Raw genomic sequence first — 10,405 nt, 5'->3', positions numbered from 1 at the left:
GTGTTGATAGAAAGGTCTTTAGTAGATGGGACAGCCGGCAAAATGACCTTGACATCCTTCAGTGCTGGGTGAAAACCAAAAACTCTCACAAGAGGAATGTTCCTTATTCAAGAATGAGAAGGCATGTACATATTTGCCTATATTCCTGATAAAGCCATCGCCAAACAAAAAGGCCCTAATCATCCAGGCCTGTCTTTACATGCAAGTTCTACGAGCTTCAGATCTTTCCTGATAAAAAATGCCTTAAGTATCCTAGAAGATAACCTTGAAATGGCATTCCCCGAAAAGCAGATGGTTGTCTGAGCCTAGCTAAAAATTCTTAGCCATGTCTACTCCCCTTCTAGAGTTACATCTTCCCCGCCCAGAAAGGTGACTATTTTAGGGTCCAAAATAGGGTTGTAGCCTGTTTATTTACAATAGCCACCCGTGGATACTACCCTATCATCTGAGACCTTATCACTCTGTCCATAGAGGTTCTAATTCTGCATTTAACATAGACCTTTATATACGAGGTAGAGACCACTTAGAACAGCTTAGACACTGAAGCAAATCTGGGTCAAACATGGGGATGTCCCAGCATCCAGGAGAACTGTATGAGGTTTCTCTTGAAACCTCAATCTTTTGAGAGGATCAGCAACGTCAGTCTCATCATTATAATATACATGGTCGGCATACCAATCGTCTGAGTCTTGACCTTTCATGTCATCAAAAGGTCTCTATTTGCCTTACAAAGCACCTATAGATTAGAAGTGTACAGGGACTTCCACTCATTCCAATGCATCCTCATTCTGATGTCCTTCTGCGACGCATCACACTCTTTTAACCACCAGGTCTTATTTGTCTTGCTCAACCCCAGGCATGATGAGTATAGCTCTTGGAGGGCTTGCTTGTTATTTCACTAACTGCAATTATTCCTCTTCGTGGGTCTCCATCCTGGCTTCACAACTGCCTTTCCCAAAGGATTGCTTTTGAGCCCTATAATCGTCCCCTCTGCACCACATGCCTCAGAGACCTAATATTCACCTTTAGTTTTTCCTCCCAAGGAGTATATATATATATATATATTAGCCAGGTCATCTATATTTTAGCAACCCAGGTCATCACCTTGTTAGCAATCTTCCTATCAGTTTCCCCACTGACACACTTAATACAACGTAAACAGCAATAATCTTGGCGCGGTATTCAACAGTCGAGCTATCAATTAAAATGCAAACATCTAAATAATTATTCAGAAAGTTACAAACTGTACATCTTTAAAGGTTGTTGCAAAAATCATTCATGTATGGATCGATCAACAACTGTAGGGTTTATTTCATGCAATGGTGACTCAAGGCAGAAATGGATCGCATTGGGAACACTTGAGATTTTATTTCTGTGACAATTTGCTGACTAACAGAAAACGTGTATTTTCACATTATAATGCGCCTTGCCAGTAGGTAGTTCTATAATTCGGTACATTTTAATCCTCTATCGTGCTTTATGATAAGACTGCTTTTGAGTATTCACTTCCATGTTATCTTTTGATATGGAATGTCTATATTTTATTTATGTATGTATGAAGGCTGTAAAAACCTGTAAAAATGTATGTGAGGCAAATGAAAACACAAAGCGGTCTTTACATAAATGAATGCTTTAATATGGACATAACAGTCATTGATCTCCCTGTGCGTTTATAGTATGATGTTACTTCCGATGCTTGTGGACACACAACTCCAGTGTAACATTACCTATAATCCTTATAACGTAAGTATTTCAGGAAGTCTCTAGACTCCCATTCCGGGAACTGCATAGGCTTAGTTGCCGGGGAGAAAAAAAAAACACACCACAGCTTAACTATGGTGAAAATAAAAGGGCTGCTGCTAAAGCAGGCAGAAAAGTTGTTTGTTGCCTGGCAGATTACGTCCACGTTTTTGTTTTGCATAATATTTTTTTTTCACTACCACTTGAAGAACCGACGGTGGAATGTATGCGTCCGTTTTCGCTCAACGTTAGCACTGGATGTGATTCACGTCTATGGGTGCTCGTGCAGAGCATAAGCAGCAGGCTTTTGAGTAGATCTTGCATACACCCTGGTTACTGAACAATGTTTATAATATGTAACTTCTGCTTTACCTACGTCGACACTGATGTGTTCTGCAGCCGCCTGCACTACATTATAAATGTTCACTGGTTGTCTTTGTATGAGCAATGTGTTAACTGATAAACTGTGTGCTTTTATAATTGCTGGCATACCTTGCATACAGTTTTCATGTAACCACCCATACGCAATTTGTGCAAAATGACTAATTCCAGTGGGAATTATGTTTAATATGCGGGACAAATATGCAGTTTCATCCACTACTTAAGTATGGTGAGCAGGACCTTTTGTGCGTATGCGGAGAATGTTATACACCAGGTATGCACTGCAATTTAATCATATGTGCCTAAAGAAAATTCACGACCGATGCATAAAAAGCGTTGTCTAAAATGTGTATGAAGCAGCACTTTAATAAAACAAGATTTACAAATCTCCAAGGGACTACGATCCCCAGCCAGGGCCACCACCTACTAATGAAAACGTTGTGCTGTATTAGGAGCCCGTTTGTGCCAATGGACAGCTATAAAAGTGCAAAATGTACAGCTGTGAAACATGTTTTAAATAATGTTCTACGATTTCTAAAAAATTAAAACACATACATCGATTCTGTGCACTAGCAGCAGTATTGGACAAGATCGTGAAGAAGTCAAGGGAAGGAAGGCCTAGGGAAATGAATAGATAGAGCGAAATGTGAATGAAAGGTAAATATTAAAAAAACATATTGAAAGCTGTGTGTGTACATAAATACAGGCCAGGTTATATGCACATCCTTGTGTGTGTATTTATTTATATGAGTGCATACGTTAAAATGTGTTTGAGTGTTGTATCCATGGCTGAAATAAGGCTGGCTCTGGCATGCAGATCGCTAGCCTTGGGATATTTTGGGCTTCCATGGTATCGTGGTGTTCACCACAGGTTAAATGTTTGCCTTCACATATTGTTGGTAATTACATACATATTGTGGGCATTCATGCCTCACTCATGATCTAATGCTGACCCTGGCATAATAATGAGAAGTGCTGGCTTTATGTGGGCATTCTTTATGGTGTCTACCTATAGTAATGCTGGCCCTCGCAGAATGGTGGTAATACTTGGCATGTTATTGCCATCTTTAGGAAAGTGGACTTTTATGTGGGGTGGGTAGTCACCCACCTCAAGGTATAATAACAATAACTTGTCAGTATGCACTCCAAAGTCAAAAAATTAAACTAAGCTCAATCCCCTTTTAGCTGTGGCACACAGCAGACAGGCTTAACTTTGGACCATGTGTCAAATATTTATGATGTACCCAAAACACCAAATAGTGAAAATCCCAAATCAAATAGCATATATTTTATTTAATAAAATGACACCAACATGAAAAAATCCTGTAAGGGGAACCAAAGATATCATTTGTTAAGGCTTTAAGTGGAAATAGTGCCAACAAGTGCTAAGTGCAAATAATAGTCTAAGGAAGTGATGGACTGGGACCTAGGCATGATTTTAGGAAAACCAGGCTAGAATGTGGGCGGGTTACATGAAGCAGCTATATCCTGGTCAAAGATTTTAATTTCTCACTTAAGACATGATTACGAGCTTGTCGGATGGTATACTCCATCACAAACATTATGGTTATTCCATCCATCGTATTAGAAGGTCCATTATATCCTATGGAACTTGTGTGATATTCATCATGTTTGTGATGGAGTATCCCATCCTCCAAGGTCATAATCAGACCTTCAGTCTTTCTGAAGCTCACAACTCTCCAGCAAGGCAAGTCCTAAAGCTGTGTCCATTGAAGTTGTATTGAAATTTAACATCTTTACCATGAGGTAGCACTTACATTTGCAAAGTTCAGAAATGTTCTAAGTCCCAACATTTCAGGGTTTCTAGGTCAGCTCCTCTGGGTCACTTCGAAGTATTCCACGACCCTAAGGACAGGACAGCATCCAGGGAGCAGGACTCACTCCTGCTGAAGCCATCAGTAAGGTTGAGTCCAGGTCCAGTTGATACTGGTTGCATTCCTGTAGAAGAAGTTAGACAAACCTTTGGAGTCCACTTCTTTGTTACTAGGGGTGCCACATTTATGGTTTGCACTAGCCAGCGGGTGGGGGTGACTACTGGACACTCCCTAACCAATGGGGAAAAAATGTCCAGGGGCAACTCTTGCTATTTTTGCAGCACATACTGTTTTTCTAAATGCAAACAATCCCACATTGCACCATTCTAAGGGAAATCCAATGGCACACACCTTCTGCTCCTGGAGAGAGCTCTTGTGCCAGTCAGGTATGTGTTTAAGAAAATAAGCAGTCCCTCTCCTAAGTCAACTCAGAACTGGTTCTGGGGTTAGCTTCCCTCCCGCTGATTTAGGAGCTAGCTTGGCAAGTCTGGGCCTTGATGACAAATGCTTTCTCTTCTTTATGTCTCCCCTTATGCTAAACTATGAATGAGCAGGATTCACAGTTGTCCCTTTCAAGTCAATGAAATTGCCAGGCCCGCCCAAATGACCCTTCCTGAGCTGATAGACCACACCCAGTCCATTCTGTAGCCAGGCCTAGGCCATTGTTCTGATCTTGGAGCAGTATTCACAGCTCATTAAAGTCAAGCACTGGATTTGAAGCTGTTGGCAGGCTAATTTTAATTAGTCTCCATGATCTTAACGCAGAGAAAAGGTAACTTTCAAAGAGTTTCTTTTCCCTAAATATTTACTAAAAATCCAAATTCACCAATTAATTGAAATGCCAATACATATTAAAAGTAGATTTAGAACAACTATTTTAGCCATTTCCTGTTGAAGGTACAGATTAAAGTTTATGGGGGTCATTACAACATTGGTGGTATAAGGCGCTTACCGCCGTGCAGAAGACCGCCAACACACCGCCGCGGCCACGGAATTCCGCCACAGCTATTATGACACACACCACGGAATCTGCCAAAATTCAGACACCCACACAATCCCGCCACACCAAAGGTCAGCGATAAACATGCGGAAACAAATCCTCCACCTCCACGCCAACAGAAACACGCCCATGCTATTACGACACACGAATCCACGCGGCGGACTTGCAACCGCGGTATTCCATTGGCGGTACACACCACCGCGCTCAAAATACACACACTCCTACAAAACACAGCCACATTGGACAATTCCAAATACACACACCTGATACACATACACATACCACTCCCACGCACCCAACTCAATATAAAACACACACCCACATCACCCACAAACCCCTACGACCCGAAATTAGAGAGAAGGCCAGGGAGAGACAGCACAGAATAGAGAACCCCATCACACAGAGGCACACTACACCATCACCCACACAACATCCACGCACAAAACACCACATACCACTGCACTCACCACAACCATCAACACATACACCACCTCACACATCACACACACCACCCCATGGCAAGCCAAAGACACCCCCGCTTTTCCGAAGAGGAGCTCAGGGTCATGGTGGAGGAAATCCTACAGGTAGAGCCACAGCTATTTGGCTCACAGGTACAGCACACATCCATAGTGAGGAAGATGGAGCTATGGCAAAGAATAGTCGACAGGGTCAACGCTGTGGGACAGCATCCAAGAAATAGGGAGGATATCAGGAAGAGGTGGAATGACCTACGGGGGAAGGTGCATTCCACGGTATCCAGGCACCACATCGCGGTTCAGCGGACCCCCACCTCCTCCCCCACAACTAACAACATGGGAGGAGCAAGTCTTGACCATCTTGCATACTGAGGGCCTCGCAGGAGTCGCTGGAGGAACGGACACTGGTAAGTCAAATCTTAACTATCATATCCCCCACCTTACCTGCATGCTATCACACCCCCCCACCCTCACACCCTCACACCCTCCCCTATCACCCTAACTCCTCACTAATGTACCCATAACACCAACCACCCATCCCAACATCAAGACCTGCATGACACAACTAAGCATGGATACCCATCACTAAAGCATGCCCACTGCACATACCCAGAACACCCCCCAACCATCACCACACAAGCCCCCACACAGGAATGCCTGCACTGGGGTACACGCACACCCAACCATTGCACACTATGAAACACACACATGCAATAATCATGTACTTATACCCCCGCAGGAACCCGAAGGACCGTCACCACACCAGAGGGTCCAGACAACACCACTCCACCCCCAGAAGAGGCCCACAGTGACGACAGCAGCTCTGCCCTACTGGATCTTGATGACCAGCCAGGACCATCGTGGGCCTCAGGACAGTCGGTTCCCCTTGCCCAGCCACAGCCCAACACTGACCTTCCACCCTCTGGGAACACCAGCACAGCACCCACCCAGCGGGCCCATACCTCCCTACCCAGGACAGGTCAATCAGCGGTGTGTCCACCACTACAGGGCACCCAGGGTAACCCACCACCCCAACAACTACAGGGACCTGGGGGCAGTGGTAGTGGGCACACAGTCCAGGGGATGGAGGCACAGGAACACAGGGGAACTGGGAGGGCTGCTGAGCGACAGAGGGAGGACAGGCCAAGGGAACCTACTCTCAACGAGGCCCTCTCCTCCATCATGGGAGCATACCACCACTCCCAGGAGACGATGGCAACCGGTCGTGGACAAATTGCAGGAGACCCTGCGTCTGCAGGAGGAGCAGTATTTGGGGTTCAGGGAGGAGCTCAGGACCATCGGCTCTGCCCTGGGCACCATCGTAGGGGTGCTGACGGACATTCAAAAGACCTTGAGGGACACCGTGGCACTCCAAGGGGCCCCTGACACTAGCCACGACGATGAAATGCCTACCACCTCCGCCGGCGCTAGTGGACAGGACGCCCCGCCACAGGACCAACACACCAGCACCCCACCCCCTGCGGACGGACACCCACCACAAAAGCGGTCCCTGAGATCCAGGAACAGGACAGAGCAAGATGGCAAGACCCCCACCAGGAAATAAGAGCACCCTGATTGTCCCCCCACTGTCCCACTTTGTTACTCTGTGTAAATCGGAACTGCCCCAGCTCCACTTCCAATGGCCAGATGTGCAATGTACCTGCAAGACTAATAGACTGGACTCTGCCATGGACATTCTCCCACCATAACCCATCCCCATTTCACAACCCCCCTTCATGTTTATGCACTCAAATAAACACCCTTGAAACACTGATAAAACTGGAGTCAGTCAATGATTTTGAACTTTGTATTGTCAATTACAGTGTCAAAAATGGTTACCAATTGGAAGGCCAACATACCAATGTCACACATCTCAAGCCTTTCAAGGGTGCAAGCTGTTGACACGTAGGTTACCACATTTGTGAAACTGAAATGAAAGGGGACAACTCAGTTAACAAATAGTGAGTGAAATGTAGGTACAGGATAGAGGTAGACGTGTGAAAGTTAATGTTATGTTAAACCTGAAAACGTACTCACCTGTGTCTCACTGGAAATATTGCTGTATGACTGACCCTGTTGTCGTTTTCTTCTTCATCAGCTTCATCCTCATCACTGTCCACAGGCTCCACAGGCTCCACCGCTGCTACAACACCGTCATCTGGATCATCCTCCTGCAGAAAAGGCACCTGGCGTTGCAATGCCAAGTTATGGAGCATGGAGCAGGCGATGATGATGTCGCACACCTTCTTCGGTGAGTAGAATAGTGACCCACCTGTCATATGGAGGCACCTGAACCTGGCCTTAAGAAGGCCAAAGGTGCGTTCGATAACCCTCCTAGTCCGCCCATGGGCCTTATTGTACCGTTCCTCTGCCCTGGTCCTGGGATTTCTCACTGGTGTCAATAGCCAGGAAAGGTTGGGGTAACCAGAGTCCCCCAATAGCCATACGCGGTGCCTCTGGAGTTGACCCATCATATCAGGGATGCTGCTATTGCACAGGATGTAGGCGTCATGCACAGAGCCAGGGAACATAGCATTTACCTCCGAAATGTACTGGTCTGCCAAACAGACCATCTGGACATTCATCGAATGATAACTCTTCTTGTTCCTGTACACCTGTTCACTCCTGCGGGGGGGGACCAGAGCTACATGGGTGCCATCAATGGCACCTATGACGTTGGGGATATGTCCAAGGGCATAGAAGTCACCTTTAACTGTAGGCAAATCCTCCACCTCAGGGAAAATGATGTATCTCCTTACGTTTTTCAGCAGGGCAGACAACACTCTGGACAACACGTTGGAAAACATAGGCTGGGACATCCCTGATGCCATGGCCACTGTTGTCTGAAAAGACCCACTTGCAAGGAAATGGAGCACTGACAGCACCTGCACGTCAGGGGGTATTCCTGTCGGATGGCGGATTGGTGACATCAACTCTGGCTCCAACTGGGTACATAGTTCCTGGATTGTGGCACGGTCAAACCGGTAGGTCACGATCAAATGTCTCTCTTCCATTGTCAACAGGTCCACCAGCGGTCGGTACACCGGCGGATTCCGCCATCTTCCAATATGTCTCAACTGACGGTGCCTAAGAAGGACAACAGCAAAGAAACTGTCACCATTCCTTCAGGTATGTACCCACAGTCACATACAAGACTACGACAGACAATTAACCCATCCGGGAAAAGTTTTGAGTGTAGGCCTCGGTATGTGTGACGCAGTAGTAAATGAAGCCATGTGGGCCCCTGAAATGGCGGCTGCCTGACCTCTAAACTGGGACAATGGAATTGTGGGGTAACTGCGCTGGCGTTGGACACCGTCGCGGTAGGCGGTCGTAAGGCGCTGCGCAAATCTGCATTGGTTCCCAATGGACCCTATGGGTCCCAGGAGCCAATGAACAGGTTCGCTGGCGGTGATGATGCGCCCCGCCGCGGACGTCACCGCCGCGGACGTCACCACCATTTTCTATCTGTTCACTCACTAGATACCTGACCTTCGACAGGAGAGGACCTACACTGCTAGTGCTGCTGTGACCTCGGTCTGGAAGTGACGATGGCTGCTGCATCTGGGGAAAGGGCCCCTGCCTTCACTGCACAGGAGCTGGAGAAACTTGTGGATGGGGTCCTCCCCCAGTACACGCTACTATACGGTCCTCCAAACCAACAGGTTAGTACACAGGGAGCACGTTGGATGGGCTAGGCCTGGGTGGACAGGGCTGGGTGGGAGAGCGAAGGGGGCACAGTTCTTACAACAGAAATGCATGGGGATGAATGGGCCACATGGACAGAGTTGGGAGGGGCCCACTCACATTGACGGTGCAGTAGGTAATGACTGTTCCTCTTTCCTTGTGCATGTCATGTAGGTCAGCGCCCACCAGAAGAGGGACATTTGGCGTGCCATCGCCAAGGAAGTCCGGACCCTGTGGGCCCACCAGAGACTGGGCACCCACTGCTGTAAGAGATGGGAGGACATTCGCCGCTGCAGCAAGAAGACGGCGGAGGCTCAGCTGGGGATGTCCTCCCAACGTGGGAGGGGTGCCCGTCGCACCATGACCCCCCTGATGTTCCGGATCCTGGCGGTGGCCTCCCCAGAGTTGGATGGGCGCTTAAGGACATCACAGCAGACACAAGTGGGTGAGTACAACCTCATTCTGTGGACTTTGCGTGAAGTGGAGGTGTCTGGGTGGGGGAGGTGGGCTGTGGGTGTCCCTAGGCCAGGGCGAGTTAGGTAGGCAAGGCCCCTTCGTAATGTAGGCCATGTGGGACTCTACCCCAGCTCAGAACAGAGGCAAGTTGATGTATAGTTGCCCCTTTGCCATCCATGTGCACAGATTTCTACCATTGCCATGTAGGCCATATCACAGAAATTGCATGTGCAGAGGGCAGGAGCACGGCGTAATGCATGGGGCTGCTGCGTCTGTCTTGTCCGCCAACGGTAGCGGTATGCCATGCACTAAAACTCTCTTTCTTCTGTCTCCCCCCCTTTTCCTGCTCTCCCTGTCCTTTTGTACATCAGCATCATCAGGCGGAAGTACAGTGGCACCGGAGCACGAGGGAGCTGCATCCCACATGGCCATGGAGGGCCACACCACAGACTCTGAATGCACCAGTGGGACGGAGGGCGAGGGGAGCTTCACGTTGGCCACAGGATCACCAACCAGCGACACGGACTCGTCTGCCGATGTGAGCTCCCCTGTGGTGGCGGCACCATCTGTGCGCCCCACTTCTACATGTACAGCCGCCACATCCCCTACCAGCACCTCCCTCCCAGCAGCCCCTCAGCCTTCGCCCCGTGCCTGCTCACCCAGGAGGGTGGGCATCACCTTCGCTCCAGGCACCTCAGGCCCTGCCCCAGTCACCCCTGCTGCCCTCAGTGAGGAGGCCATTGACCTCCTCAGGTCACTCACTGTTGGGCAGTATACCATTGTGAATGCCATCCAGGGTGTAGAACGAGAGTTGCAACACGGTAATGCAT

Source organism: Pleurodeles waltl, chromosome 1_2, assembly GCF_031143425.1.
Source record: "Pleurodeles waltl isolate 20211129_DDA chromosome 1_2, aPleWal1.hap1.20221129, whole genome shotgun sequence".
Taxonomy (NCBI): Eukaryota; Metazoa; Chordata; class Amphibia; order Caudata; family Salamandridae; genus Pleurodeles; species Pleurodeles waltl.
Note: the sequence above shows the minus strand (reverse complement) of the source record.